This window comes from Saccoglossus kowalevskii, chromosome 20 (genome assembly GCF_978046115.1).
Source record: "Saccoglossus kowalevskii chromosome 20, keSacKowa6.1, whole genome shotgun sequence".
Taxonomy (NCBI): Eukaryota; Metazoa; Hemichordata; class Enteropneusta; family Harrimaniidae; genus Saccoglossus; species Saccoglossus kowalevskii.
The window spans coordinates 6,380,858-6,396,999 of NC_140660.1; the positions used below are offsets into that span (position 1 = coordinate 6,380,858).

The 16,142-nt window shown below is 37.9% G+C and overlaps 1 protein-coding gene and 1 long non-coding RNA gene across 3 annotated transcripts in view; one reads left to right on the plus strand and one right to left on the minus strand.

The window, feature by feature from the left end:
* LOC144349692 (death-associated protein kinase 1-like) overlaps positions 1 to 16,142 on the plus strand; it is an 85,581-nt gene that overhangs the window by 55,943 nt on the left and 13,496 nt on the right. The window lies entirely within an intron of this gene.
* The window catches only part of LOC146729957 (uncharacterized), a 57,865-nt gene continuing 46,043 nt past the window's right edge, over positions 4,321 to 16,142 (minus strand). Inside the window, exons 3-4 of the long non-coding RNA XR_014927946.1 lie at positions 12,567 to 12,697; positions 4,321 to 4,617 (exon numbers count right to left, since the gene is read on the minus strand). This is a non-coding gene — a long non-coding RNA (uncharacterized LOC146729957). The remainder of the gene's footprint in view (positions 4,618 to 12,566; positions 12,698 to 16,142) is intronic.

The window sequence follows — 16,142 nt, forward strand, 5'->3', positions numbered from 1 at the left end:
CTGCAAAATCAAAACAGTTTAATTCGCCCTTTACATTTTTATGCTGAACATAACACAAAAATCATTAGCGTAAAGCTACTTTTTAACCTTTTTCCCCACAAGTTTTCTTCTTTTTATCACAAATTCACAAAATATTCCCATTTATAGTCTGCACTTTCCTTCAGAAGATTGGGACATTTTTAGCAACAATTTTTGAGCACAAATTTAAAATTGACTGAAATTTTGTCTGTTGGCTGCAAAATTAGGGTTCGTTTCGAAAAATATTGAAGAATAAAAGAAAAAGTGCAGACAAATTTAGGCAAAAAAGTCTGGTGGTGAAATGGTTAAAAAAGGTTTTATAATTTGGCAAAAAAAGTCCATGTTGTGTCATTATTGATTTCCACAAGACTTTTACAATGAAGAAACAGAAATGGTCACAAAAATATGCACATTTTCTTACAATATTATTTACATACCGTCAGATTTTACAATGTTGAAATTATTAGGTATTGATCTTTATCATTATCTTTTTTTTTAATTGTTCGCAAATTCTTGATGCAAAGCAACTCATTCCGTCATTTCAGCACAATTTACCCTGTACAAATTTCGCCGTTTGTTTTTTAAAAATGGTGAATTCCAATTTTTGAGTAATGAACACCTCAACCTTTTCACCACCATACTTCTTCACTACAATTTTGCTTAACTTTTTTCTTATATTATTCAATATTTCTGGAAATGAACTCTAATTTTAGAGAAAATATACATTATGTCAGTCAATTTAAATTTGATTTAAAAAAAATGGTAATTTTGTTCCAATCTTCTGAAGCAAAGTGCAGAAACAGGAATATTTCGTGAATTTGTGATGAAAAGAGAGAACTGGTAGTGAAAAGGTTAATGACTTGACGGTTTAATTTGGGACATTTCAGAATGGTTGGGCCCTAGGTTGAACATGGGCACTAAATAAATCTGACAAGTATGCTATAATATCTCTGTAATTAATTGACCACGTTTCACGATTTTATTTCGAACATTTCGGTAGGGCTGGGCACTAAGTACGACAAATACGGTATCTGCATGATTTAAATGTCTTTGTCGATGTATGTTAAAGACTGACGATATCCTCAGGCATGTTGTTATTAAATCCGGAACCTGTTTGAATAGATGTAGAAATTTGTTTTGTCTGTATTTTCTCATTGTGATATTTGATGAAGTCTAATTGTTTTTTATGAATGCAGCTTTTTAAATTGTTCAATTTTCTGCATCCATATATTAGATTCATTATTTATAGAGAATCATTAGCAGGCAGTAATGCTGGGAAAATGAAGAAATGCACTGGTTATGTATGCAACACTATCTTCTGTACAGAAAGTGTGATATGCACTGGCTTATTACCAGAGTACCGTAAAAATCCGCAAATAAGCGCCACCCTCAATTAAGAGCCACTCAGTGAAAATTTGTTACATTTGACCCTCCATTAAGAGCCACCAAGAGTTGAGTGGTTTTGTCAATAAGAAACCAGAAATAAGCGCCAGCCGCCCGGTTGTTTACAATCAGGCAGACACAAGCTTGTCGTGCCTCACTTCCACCCTGCATTGTTTATTGCCCCACAGAAGGTGTGAGACAAATAAAGATTATTCCCATAGCTTGCCTGATGTCCAGTATAATTGAGAACGGAAGAATGACAGACGAAAGAAATACACTGAGAGCGTGAATGTGACTGTCAACTTGTCTATTTTAAATTTCTGACACACAATCGACCAATTCACAAACTATTTAGTAGTAACTATGTTTTTTGCCGAAACACCGAAGGACACGTTGAGATATTCATTGCCAATGTTGTCTTTATAACCAAGTAAAAAACGTCACGATTTTAGAACGCCTTTATCGGAAAATCGGAGGTATCGAAAATACTTTCTCACAGACGGACCGGAACAGGAAGTCAATAGAAAACAAAAGATTTTTTCCTTAGCGTGGGGGGGGGGGCAGAGGTGTTAATCCGGTCCTGGCAACGTTTGAGGGATTGTGACTTAGCTCCGACTGTGAGAATGTAATGATTACGCAGCCCACTCTCGCTGATCGTGATTTTGGGTTATTTTTGGCATTTCATTTGAGACGTTCGTTTTGGGGTGATTCGAGACAAAATGTTCAGGGAAGTGACAAAATAACTGGCATTAGTTTGGAGAGGACTCTCTTGCCGAAAATAATCAAAATTGAAGTCGAATGGATTAGTTCCACAAACTTGCGCGATCAACTTGTCTTACAGCAAAGCGAAGTCGACGTGACCCGCCTGACCCAAATATTTAAATTAGCTATTTGTGAGAATTGAAAATAATCTGGACTTGTACCAATTAGAAAATGCCTTGTAACAGGCCTGGGCTTTCGTAAATGATTTAGTCTCTCCGATTGGTCACAGGAAATTATTTTTAATACATGTAATTGTTACTTTCTCGGTATCGTTTTGTATTTGGTTATATAGGGGTGGGGCTATAGTTTGACCCCATTTGCCTGGACAGTGAAGTACGTGAATATCATTAACATATCATTATAAGCTGGCTTGATTATGAAACAGGAAATGTATAAACCAAAGCTGTACTTTCAGACGTCTAGCGCAATTAAAACAATGCCCAAGTACCCAAGTACCCAAGCTGTAAAAATCTATAGAAAAACGTGTTTTTCTTTATTGTTTTTGCAATAAATACAAATGATTGGGCATCATTTTTTTCATTCGTTCCATGCTCCTGTCGCTGCTGGTCAGATAAATTCTATCGAAACTATTTTATATCGTCACCAAATCAACCACCACGCCAGCCACAGCCACGCAAGTTATTCCCAGTTTTCAAGAAAAAAATTGGAGTTTGCCGTACCAGACTTGGTAAACAATTGTACAACGGAAGTACAAGTGTGGGTCAGACCCTGAGAGTGCTACCAAATCCGACTTCAGGCATCGCTACGCATTGTCGGTGAAACGTCGAATCATCGCGTACGCTAAGCAGCACGGTCAGCGAGCAGCCGTTCTTATTTATTTGACATTTGTTTTTCCCATAACAGTATTTTTACAGAATAAATTAATTGCAATGATACATCATTAATAATTATTTGTCTGTTTTGGTTGTGTGTGTGTTTGCCTATCCCTTCCCCATTTCACAATGAAAAAGTTTGATCACCCTGGTTTAAGAGCCACTGGCTACAAAGTTGTCAAAATGTTACCTCAAATAAGCACCACCCAGAAATGAAAGTGTTACAAAGTGGCTCTTATTTGAGGGTTTTTACGGTAGATGATATAGTCTGCCAATCATGAGAAATTTGTGTGCGGTGAAATACACTAGAGTAGTAGCACATAACAGCTGTACGTCATGGTATACAATTCAGTTTACCGGTAGCCCAAATTCAATTTGTGTCATAGCATAAGAGAATGATCATGTTTTTACAATTTTATATGTACAGACAAGATTTCATAACATCCCCAATCCTCATCTTCTATGAATACGACTGTAACAGTGTGCTTTTGTACCTTTTACGTGTTGCAGGACTCTTGCCATGACAGGGAATCATGGGTAAATATGCAAGAAGTGTACACATTCATTTGTGGTTTGTTATGAAAGGACATATTTGTCTGATTATTGCATTGAGGTGTAGATTTGACACGGGGCACCCAAACTTAACCAGTGTCATGGAATCAACATGTGAATGCCTAGATGTAGGTGTGTCTTTACGATATTCTTGTAATGCAATATGTGCTCTGTGCAGTGCTTAAAAGGTGGTGGTCATCGAGCAGTGTCTTGCTTTATATGAAACTCATAGCAGCGTACACAACACATGTAAAATACATTGCTTGTTTAAATAAAATTTGAATGCTACATGACGTCCACCGTCCTTTAAGTCTCTTTCAAGATAATGTAATGTTTATCTCTCCATTCACCTGAACATATCACTAAAATTTGTATCAGTGCCTTCCCTGTCTATGCAGTACTGCACACCAATTAGTGACTCATCATCTGTACACATTGTTACCCGGACTTTGTTTTTGATTGACCAGCAAAATGAATTTGGGTTGTGACTGGTGATGCCATTCTTGCAGGACTTATCTAGGTGCATCTTTTGATTCATCATAACAAGGTCATATTAGATCATGTAATCTCCAGCTTCAACATTGGACACACAGAGGTCATTCGAACGAAGAGTAATATATAGTGGCATTCCCATATCCAGATATACGTTAATGAGCCTAAAGTTGATAGGCAATGAATCACAATAAACACTGGAGTAAACAAAACATTCACAATCCAACACTGTTGTGCTAAATAGGGCTTTCATGCAATAAGTCAGTTCGACACAATAAAATACAGTTCAAATCTTTTAATGATATAAGAACTAGATAATAAAATAATAACGTTGATCTAAATACATAGTCTAAAGAAAAGGGTACACACGGTTGTCTAAATAAATTGAGCATTGTACGCACATGTACCAATAGATCTTTGAATAAATTCACAATGTACGCCGTGGCATGCTAAAAACACAATAAGCAAAGGCAAATAGCACAAAATTGTGCACACAATGTTAACACTGACTTTTGATTGTGTCCACAACCAAGGATGATCTGATTCCTCCTCTAGAAGTTTGTTCTTTTGGTTGGTCCTGGAAACAAAAAAACAGTAGATATGACAAATCAATCAGCATTTATACTCTCATTCTTGACTTGTAGACACACAGGAGATAATAGTTTGTCAAATTTACATATGTGTTTTAAGTTTTCAATAATACCACATCAGGCTTTCACTGTAATGTAGTGTAATTTAAACTGAAATTGTGACTGACTATATTTATTATTGAAGTGATTATTATTATTTTTTTCAAATTTACGTTCGACACCACACTGAAACTCAACGCTTGTTTGTAAGCCATTGCTAAGAAATTGCTAGCATGGCTTTGCAAAATGCCTGTATTGCCTAGTAGTATTATTTTCCGTAAAATAATTCTGTTCATAGAGTATCTCTTGTAACTATTGTGTATGACTTGTACGTCTTTTCTTGTATTAACCCTCAGTCGCCAATTTTTCCCCAACTAAAATGGTGTGAATTTGTAGTTTGGTTGTGGCTGTTAAAGAACATGCCAATTTGTTTACAAAAAATATTTCCACTTCCAATAGCAAAGCAATTAGGCTGGTAGTTTGAAAAAAGAAATAGAAAATTACTAAAAATGACAAAAATATTTGCTAAGAGACCAAATTTCACTTGCCTGTGTTTTAACCCTAGCTGGACAGTGAGAATTTAAGATATAAGCTGAATTCAACTAAAATCATTTTTTTTATGTGGTAAAAAACAATTGTCTGAAAATGTTTGGATCTAATTGAAATGCATCAATATGAGCTTAAATGTGTGTGGGGGGAATGGAAATTTTTGAGTTGTGTTTAGTTTTAAATTTCTTATCATATGGCAATCTCGATTCAGATTTTTGCTGAGCAGAAAGAGGTGACTATAAAGAGTGACACCTTTTCATCATCATTTTCCCTAATTGCTTCATTTTGTTTGTGAAATGTTTGAATTGAGAACATTGGATGGTCCTGAGCTTTACCATGTTACACACTTGGAATTTGTGTAAGAAGAAAGACCTGTCAGATAGGGTGACTTGAATTCCTGTGTAATCTATGAACTTTTTCCTAGTTCCATTACCATGCAGGGTGTTGGTTGTTGGCCCAGAATGTATGTGCTGAATGTACCATGTGAAATGTTTCTATTCTTATCATAGATGTAAATGATTTACTAGGTAATTGGTTCAATATCTATGTTTTGCACAGTTCTCAGAATTGGAGTGCACTGCTCAACAGCAACATTATGGGCTAACAAATCATAATACACCTGTCTAATGTCATATTTTCCATTTTGAAAAGGCTTTATTTCTGAGTCTTTCATCATAACCTTTATTTGTGCTGAGAGTTCTTGATTATCGTTCTCTAATTAGTTTACTTTTTCCTTTTGTTTTTCTTTTCCAGTAACTTTTGCTTTTATATCTTTTTCTTTCTTGGGATATGACACTGACCAGGTGACACTAATATTATTGACTCATTTCTTATATTTGTAGCTCACATTAATTTATTATTTGGTTGTGTTTCTTGAGGTATGTACGGTACCCTCTAGAAGGCATTTGAGACCAGTTTTGAGACTCTCCCACAGAGGAAGATGCCATTTGAGACCGTGTTTGAGACCGATTTAGAGACTCTCTGATGCCACATAGACCGGGAATGAGACCGTGTCTGAGACCAGCTTTAGAGACTCGCGGATGCCCCGCAGACCGGAAATGAGACCGTGTCTGAGACCAGCTTTAGAGACCGTCAATTCGCGCAGTCTGATTGGACAACCATCTGACATCAGAAATTGTATTCTACTCTTTTCACCATGAATTTAGGAACGGAAAAATTGTTGATAGATTTGTTAGCGTACGAGAAAATTAAAACGCTAAAAAAAGAGAAAAGAAAACGTGACAACAACATGAATATCTCATCTGGAGAATAGTTTGACGACATACAAGACTTTATTATGATTTAGTGTATTCTGAAATATGAAGCTGGGAATATTTAGTAACTGTGTTAATTGTTTGTAGCAGTTGACGTATTCGTTAACAAACCCGACATCATCCAGAAAAACAGGCGCAAAATTCACCCAGTTAGCCAGTTAACGGGTAGTAACAATGGTCTGTGGCCATCGTTAACGATCGTATTTGAGTTGCAAGTGTTTCTTTATTTGTCAATGCTAGGTTGGGGCGAAAAAAAAGATTTTTAGCTCCATGGGTGAGTGGGAGTACGTCATAATTTAGAGAAAAGTTCCGCGATTTGCGTGAGTACTAAGTATCAAACAAAGGTGCGTAAAACCGCAGCTACCATTGGCTGGCGGTGCCCAAAAAAGGCGGCGTCCTGGCAACCAGGGAGACGGCTGTTCATTTCCCTTTAGCTGCAGGCCTGCTTTAGCTGTATTAGTTCTTGGCGCCAATGAGCAACGAACGAGATTACGTTTGTTGAACGTTGGATCGCACGAGTTCCTGTTAAGCGAGTTAACGTGTTTTTACCGATGATAACTACACTTCTGTGATTATTTCAACGCTGATATGCCCATTCTCATTTTAACGAAACATATTTCTACTGGTTTATACTTCGTGTCCATCTCTAATTTTATTTATACAAGTTAAAATGGTTAGGTTGAAGTGCTCGGGCTCGTACTTCTATTTACCCCTAAACATTAGACCCAATACACAGCCCCTCTATCCCGGTCAAGCAACGCCAACGCCAGACATTTTTTTTTTTTTTTTTTTTCCAATCTGGGTTGCGGTTAAGCAAACCTCTTGTCCACGACAGCGATAGAGGAACTCGTCACAAAACATGTACTTTATTTCTCCACATATTCTATGAATTCGTGTTTATGGTTTATCTCGGAAATGTGTGCTAAATAACTCCGTTACCGAACTACATCAGTAACAACCATTGTACTAGTAGTTTTCGCGTCCATTGTGGCAAATTTAACACCTCTGTGAGGTGTGACTACTTTTGAAGCCTTCTATTGTTTTCACGTAATCGGCGGCCCGTGACACAGGAATCACCACATGGTTTCACCATGGAGGTAATAAGAATTCTTATTACCTCCATGGTTTCACTGACGTAAAATAAAATATTTCTATGGTAAAAAAATGGTGTGCGTTAGGAAGGCTTTTTTATTATTTATTTAAGTGGGTATATCAAACAGTTTTTTTCTATAGTTTGCATAGAACCGTGATCACAGGAAGTGCTATTCGCACTTGGTACTCGCATATGGTACTTTTTCTGGTCATGCATTCAGTAGATGTATGTTTGGGGACTAAATTCAGTGCAAAATGCATGTACTGTCCAGTTATGGAGTACTATACTAAACTCTAGTATATTTTTATTCCTTCTTTTTTAGTGTATTAATACTGCATACTTTTACTATTATATGTAACTATTCCCTCCGGGGAGTGAGTATGTGTTAATAAATAAATAATAATGATAATATTTATTGCATTTCTATCAGTACAGTAGCAATAAAAGTATAACCAAGTACAATAATAATAATGAAATAATAAAGAAAAATGTAATGTAGTAATTTTTTTACTAATACTAATAAGTTCAATAATAATAAAACTAAGACTAATAATAATAACATTCAAAACTGAATAAATGAAATAAATATACGGGCTGCAGTACCGGATAGTCATCTGCAACCACGTGAGGCAAAGAGTGAATCCCGGGGGAGTGAACAAAGAACTGCAAGTTGGAAATAACCACTTTTTTTCTTTTAGCAATGCAAAACAATCTTATTACTAGTATTATGAACTCTGGTAATAATCTCGCCATGTAATTGTATTAATATTAACGTCACTATTTGCATTTACATGTTTCAGGTTGGACGCGTTCGGTGTCTGGGGTTTTCTAAAAGGTCGTGTTTAAACTTATAAAGACCGACATGGTATATAAACAGGTGCGGGCGGAGTTCATTATTCAAATGAGTCGCCCTCACCCACATCAACAACGGTGACTAAAAGTTCCACAAAACACGAGAAACAGTGATTCATTGCATTATATTTTCTATTTTTCAAACGTGAGTGGCACCATGAATGTCCAGGGAAGCCATAAATAAAAATAGTAGTGAATTTCACGGCTAGAGCATTTACTTTTGCCGGAGAAATGGGTTTCAAAAGCGTTGAGTTTCGAATTTGCCGGCACCGAAAGCTCCACCCACATTGTTTTCAAAATGCCTACTTTGCATATGAGGTGAAAAAAACGCCACGAGTGCGTTGTTTGTGTTAGATAATACAATGAAAGGAATCACAGGAAAGAAAACACGCACAAACTTCTTTGCAACGTCAAAACCAGACAGAATATAAAGTGTCTGTTTGAAAACACAGCCGGTGGTTGAAATCAACTTGTCAACGATAAACGGCATTCAGAAGCCGTTCCCAACAATTTTGCCTGTAGTTATGATGTACATAATTCTGAATAAATAAGCGAAAGAGATTCGCTGCCGCCGTGCTAGTCGGTAATGTTCTATCTCATTATTTCCGGATCGTAGCGAGAATGATTATTTTTATAGTGATCAACCACAGTCCCTCTATCCTTCTAGAGGGACTGTGGATCAACGAAGCACTACAATAAGACATTCACGTACAATTTCGTATGCAAAATGAGTAAGGACAGAGTACATTTTGTCGTGATATTGCTCGACCAAGTTTTGCCGTGATTGCGTTTCGGGCATATATCCGATAAAAATGCACATTTACGCATTCTTGCGTTTGACTAGATCGGCATAGTTTGTAATTCTTTCTAGTTTGTCAAAAAATAGACGATAACCTGTGGCTGCGAAAGAAATCTTAAGCAGTTTCACAATTCGTGTTTCTCTGCCTGATGTCCGTGAACGACCTATCAATCATATTCAAAATTGCGTGGGAACCTAGATGATACTTTGTAGCAACACAGTTGAGGGACTGTGGTAGCAAGTTCCAGTATAAATGTAAACAATGTCGCCGCTGATGTTCTTTCGTCGTTGCGCAGCCTAGCCAAAATAATAAAATGAGGCATGGGCACGAACACGTACGTGAATACGATACAAAAATATTACGACCCGGTAATCGATCGAAGATGCTCTTGCCTGTGAGGTTATGGAAGATAATATTATTAGTAATAATAATAATAATAATGCAAGGACAATCAACATAAATATTATTTGAATATACAGTTCTCTTAGTTATCTGGAGCATGGAGGTAAAAAGAGATCCTTTTCTAGCTCCATGTCTGGGGTAAAATGTGGTCGCTCAGAGACAAGAGATTTACTCTACGCAACGTAATTTATGTATGTGAATATATTTATTGAACATTGCAGCATAGACCGTGTCACTTTAGAATGAACTGTCCATACTAGTATACCCGACTTGAATACGGATTCCAACAAGCTGCCTCGTCACCGGAAATGAATTGTTTATTTCACTTTACAGGGCTCAAATCAGTAACTATACACATAAACAAAAGATTAGGACTATAACGATTGACAGTTGCCGTCGTTGAATAATCAGTCAAATTAGAATACTAAGCTCCGCCAAGCCCATGGTTAGTATTCGCCAATAACAGTTCGATGACTTCATTTTTTAATGGTGGAGTTAGTCTGTCTCTTGTTCACTAACAGTCACACACTGTTAACATCTGAACGTGTGAATAATGTCCCGTCATAAATTCAGACAGCCATGGTAAAAAATATATTTTACGTCAGTAAAAATACGTGGTCACGCCTGTAAAAAGGAATTCCTGCGTCACGCGCCGCCGATTACGTAAAAACAATAGAAGGCTTCAAAAGTAGTCACACCTCACAGAGGTGTTAAATTTGCCACAATGGACACGAAAACTACGATGGTTGTTACTGATGTAGTTCTGATACAGAGCACACATTTCCGAGATAAACCATAAACACGAAGTCATAGAATATATGAAGAAATAAAGTACATGTTTTGTGACGAGTTTCTCTATCCCTGTCGTGGGCAAGAAGTTTGTTTAACCGCAACCCGGATTGAAACACACAAAAAATGTCTGGCGTTGCTTGACCGGGATAGAGGGGCTGTGTATTGGGTTTGAGGTTTAGGGCTAAATAGATGTACGAACCTGAGCACTTCAACCTAACCATTTTAACTTGTATAAATAAAATTAGAGATGGACACAAAATATAAACCAGTAGTAATATGTTTCGTTAAAATGAAAATGGGCATATTAGCGTTGAAATATTCACAGAGGTGTAGTTATCATCGGTAAAAACACGTTAACTCGCTAAACAGGAACTCGTGCATATGCGACCCAATGTTCAACAAACGTAATTTCGTTCGCTGCTCAATGGCGCCAAGAACTAGATACAGATAAATGGAAATGAACAGCCGTCTCCTGGTTGCCGGGACGCCGACTATTTTGGGCACCGCCAGCCAATGGTGGCTGCGGTTTCACGCACCTCTGTTGATACTTAGTACTAAGGAACGCAAATCGCGGAACTTTTCTCTAAACTATGACGTACTCCCACTCACCCTTGGAGCTAAAAAAATTTTTTTTAGCTCCATGACTCGCCCCAACCTAGCATTGCCAAATAAAGAAACACTTGCAATTCAAATACGATTGTTATCGATGGACACAGACCATTGTTACTACCCGTTAACTGGCTAATTGGATGAATTTTGCGCCTGTTTTAGTGAATAATACCGGGTTTGTTAACGATTATGTAAACTGCTACAAACAATCAACACAGTTACTAAATATTCCCAGCTCCATGTTTCAGAATACACTACATCATAATAATACAGTCTTGTATGTCGTCAAACTATTCTCTACATGAGGTATTCACGTTTTCTTTTTACTTTTTTAGCGTCTTAATTTTCTCGTAGCTAACAAATCTGTCAACAATTTTTCTGTTCCTAAATCTATGGTGAAAAGAGTAGAGAATACAATTTCGGATGTCAGAGGGTTGTCCAATCAGACTGCGCGAATTGACGGTCTCTAAAGCTGGTCTCAGACACGGTCTCATTCCCGGTCTATGTGGCATCCGAGAGTCTCTAAATCGGTCTCAAACACGGTCTCAAATGGCATCTTCCTCTGTGGGAGAGTCTCAAAACTGGTCTCAAATGCCTTCTAGAGGGTACCGTACATACCTCGTTTCTTGGGATATGACACTGACCAGGTGACACTAATATTGTTGACTCATTTTTTATATTTGTAGCTCACATTAATTTATTATTTGGTTGTGTTTCTTGGGAGATGACACTGACTAGGTGACACTAATATTGACTTTTTTCTTGTATTTGTAGCTCACATTAATTTACTTTTTTGTTGTGTTTCTTCAGAGTGCATTCCATTCCTGATATTTTGTCATCTTGCATCTTAATTTTTTTTATTTATATTTCTCGGTGTCATGGAAACAAATAATTTGATAATTTTCATTTCTTTCTTTAACTAGTGCAGCTGAGAGTTTTTCCATAGATTCAGAAGACTAATTTCATCACTAGTGGCAGCAAATGCAATTGTTTTGAATTATTTCCACACACATTGATGGCAGAATTATCCTCACATCCTAATTTACATTGCATATTTTTCTGGAATGAAAGATTTTATGTTCACTATAAAAACTATCCAGTTCAAAACTGTGTTTGTTTTTGTTTAGCATGGTAAATTTGTAGACGTGCTCACTGACTTCAACTAACTGTTGTATTAATTTCAATTGTAGGCTGTACACATGCTTTCAACCCTTTGACTGCACACTCCAGGAAGTTGATGTGTGATGATCACACTTTGCAATTCTGTAACATGTACAGGTCGTTCTTGCATTCCTCCACAAAAAATAATGTTTTAGTAGTAATGTTTTTGTTCACAAGTTACAGCTTTTTTTCCATGACAGAAATTGCATACAGAAATGATTTTGTTTTATATTTATAGTTTATTAAGCTCCTCTGGCCCTGGCAACATGTTTCCTAACTTTATTTGTCAAATTACCTATTTTTTCTGGTATTACAATATCAGGATCATAATTTCAAAAGACTTAACAAGATTTGTTTAACATTACCTCCAGTTCCTGTAGACCATGATGTAAACGTAGATACAACAGTGCAATATAGTTAATGTCACCTAACGTCTTCATTTCCGACATTAAATTTCCTAAGTTGTCCAGTTCTAATAACCATAACTTCCATATTTCTGAATAAGAAAATAGAGTTTTGGGCATGTATTAAATTCAATGTTCTTTACATAAAAAAAGTTATATTTAGGCTGCAAAGAAATGTGTTTGTTGTAACAATTTTTGAAGTGAAATTTGAACACACAAATACAAGCAAAATAGAAATGTAATTATAATAAGGATTTATTTTTTAATGAGAGAAAATATTTTTCTCCATTCCTATCTAGAATATACTATTTGTGCAAAGATGGCAGTGCTTTATCTTTGAAATGGCACTGCATTCTACGGTCACTAAGCAGGCACCATCTTGATTGGCATAATCACAACAATTACTTGGAAAAAACAATAGCGTACTGAATGAGAAAAGCTTTACAATGCACTCTGACCCTGTTGTATTTACGCTTCCTAGGCTTCTGAATAAATTAAACACATCATTTATTTCATTAGCTACTTTAACATACATGCTTCCACTCGGCTTTTGCATTTTCTGAGTCACATACCCTTTGTGTTCGCGGTCATGCACTGAGAGGCGGTGGATTTCCAAGCAAAACAATAAATGGTGTCCCAGCCCGGGACAATATTTCTACTTACAACTACCACCTGGTTAAGACCAGTGACAAACAGTGTCTTACCTAGCCAGGGACGTCTCCAAAAGCAACTGCTGATACAGTGACGGGGGTCGGCATGCCCAAGAACACTAGACCCAAACCCAAATTATAGGGTAGCTAGCCTTCAAAGAAAAGGAAAAAAAAGCCGAAACAGTTCTGCATGAGGACACAAGACCTGGGAACTTCCAAGGAGTGCTAATGGGAGACACCTCTCCACAAAAAAAGTGTGATGCAGAGATTGAGCAGGGATCCCTGCAGTCGTTAAGATGCACCTGCACTCTTGTCGAAGTTTCTCCAGAACCCGGTGAATTAGTGGGAAGGGAGGAAAAGTGTACGCATCCATGTGGGTCCACAGGATCGACAAAGTGTCCATGGAACAAGCTCCTGGGGTCAACAGGCAGGTGTGTCACAAACATCAGGAACTTGGCATTCCGGGATGTAGCAAACAGGTGTAACTTTGGACCGTCCCACCACCGAAACAGTAACAGGAAGTTACCCATCGGGGTATCTGCCACTCTGCGTTCTGGAAATGGAGTCACCACGAGAGGGCGTCAGTTTGACTGCACGCACCCCTGGAAGGTGGTGTGCGGTTAGCTCACATTGTATTCTAGGCACCAAAGGAGAATTTGGTCCGCCAGAACTGACAGCAGTGGGGATCTGGTCCGACCACCTTGTTGATATAGGAGACCACTGCTGTGAAGCAAGACACGCGAAGCAAGACTGTGGCCTCGAACTATGGGTAGAAAGTGTATCAGTGCTAAGTGCACTTCAAGCAACTTGATATGGCGTACCATCTGGTCAGTGGCCTTCCGAAACTCAAAGACTGCACCCACATTCTCCCCATCAAAGAGCGTGGAAGAGGTCCAGTCTGCGTAACTGAGGCAGTGACGGAGCCATAACCAGCAAGCGAAAACACAAGCTGCCAAGACAGCATCTCGCTGCACAGAGGTAGCCCCAATCTCCCAGGCAGAGTTATATTTCTAGGAATATATGTCTGCCACCACACGATTTTATGCTTATTGTTGATTGGTCGATGCGGCACAGTGGTACTATTTTCAAAGACGCCCAACAAAACATTGCCATGCAGGTGTTTGATTTTCGAACCTACAAAAGCGTATGCATTGTTTGTAGATTCTGGCTGTTTTCAAAGTCAGTGGGAAGTAGGATGATTTAGTCGTCAATGCCCCTTAGGGAACTGATCATTACCACCCAGCCTGTGAGTTTCCTGTGAGTTTGACTCGGTTTACCGTACCGGTCGTTGCTTTACCGTACCGGTCATTGCTTTACCGTACCGACCGTTGCGTTACCGTACCGGCCGGTGCTTTACTGTACCGGCTGGACAATTACCGTACTGATAGGACAAATACAGACTATTTATCACCTTCGATTAATGAATGCATGGTAAACAAAGCCCCGGTTACTGATCGGCGCCCTGCCGGTAACCGTGAGTCATGCATAAATTAATTGGGCATTTTGCAAACAATAAGAATTTTTTTTTTACCCATTGAAAGTGAATAATTTGAAAAGGACATGACTTGTACAACAGAGTGTTACGTCCCAGTCGACTAGAGGACTCGATGGGTTAATTATTTGTTTATATTTGTCAGTAGCTCACACAGTGGAAAGAAAGTCGGACAACCGTCGAAATACAAATAAATAAATAAAATAAAAAAGTCTTTCTGAAATTCTTCGCATGTGTTTTTTTTCAATATATGTGTGTTATTCACATATTCATGATCGCCTGTAACGCTATAAAACGACAGTCCTACATCATAGCTTACCCACGACGTTGAATAAAACGTCTCAACCTGTCGCACGATGATACTTGCATAATGCATTATGTCAGCGTGACTCGCTTGGCCGAGCTCACGTGTATTTAAATTCGGGCTTGGGCGTTCGAAAATCTGTTTTGATACTTTGTTGACAATAACACGGGCAACGCGTGCACGTAGTCCAGATAAAATTCAAGAGCGTAAAACGGAATTTGACCTTGCTCTAGGTCAACATTTTTCCATTGCTTTTCGACCTCGTTTTGTGATTTTGTTTATGGAATTGACCAAACATATTTACACACCCCCTCCAACAATCCCCAATGTAACTTTATTATAACAAAACAGAGTGTGCAAGTGTGCCGGTATATCTCTTTTTGGAACATGTGATTGGCCCTGAAAAGGGCTGTTTGGTTTGGGGCAGAATACGATTTAGACTGGAAAGGTCGGGACTTTTTTTTTGTTTTACAAAAAAAAAATATAATTACAGCCAATACAAAGTCAGCTTGGACATTCAGTTGTGAGACATAACAAAATAAACGGTGCCAGCGATAGATTTTGCGAATGAAAGAACAAACTAAACGCAATCAAAGGCGCCGACCACGCGCGTTGGAAATAAACTAATAAAACGTGTTGCGACGAGAAATCTCGTCTGCATCTATCATTCACGCAAACGCACACACGTACTATTTTCGTATGTTGAATACGTTGGCAACGTTGTCAAATATTTAGCGCAATCACTGAATAAACAAACATCCAAGCACACGTGCACTGGCGCCAGATAAAGTGAAAAAAGAAAACAAAATTACGTCTGCACTGTGCATTTGCAACAATAACCAAAACCATTAGGTTACATGCCAAAACTACCGTTATTTTTGTAATCCACTTTCTCGGCTCAGTTGATTTGAGTGCACTGATCCCAATTTAAAAAAAATAAAAATATCGTATAAAATAAAGACACAGTTCCGTCTGTAGTCATATCCAACATTTGACTGTTCCAAAGTTGAGTTGACAACGACAGGACGCCTTGGTGAAGCTCTCATTTTCACCATGGACGTACTGCTAGCTCCATGGTCTCACAAAAATCA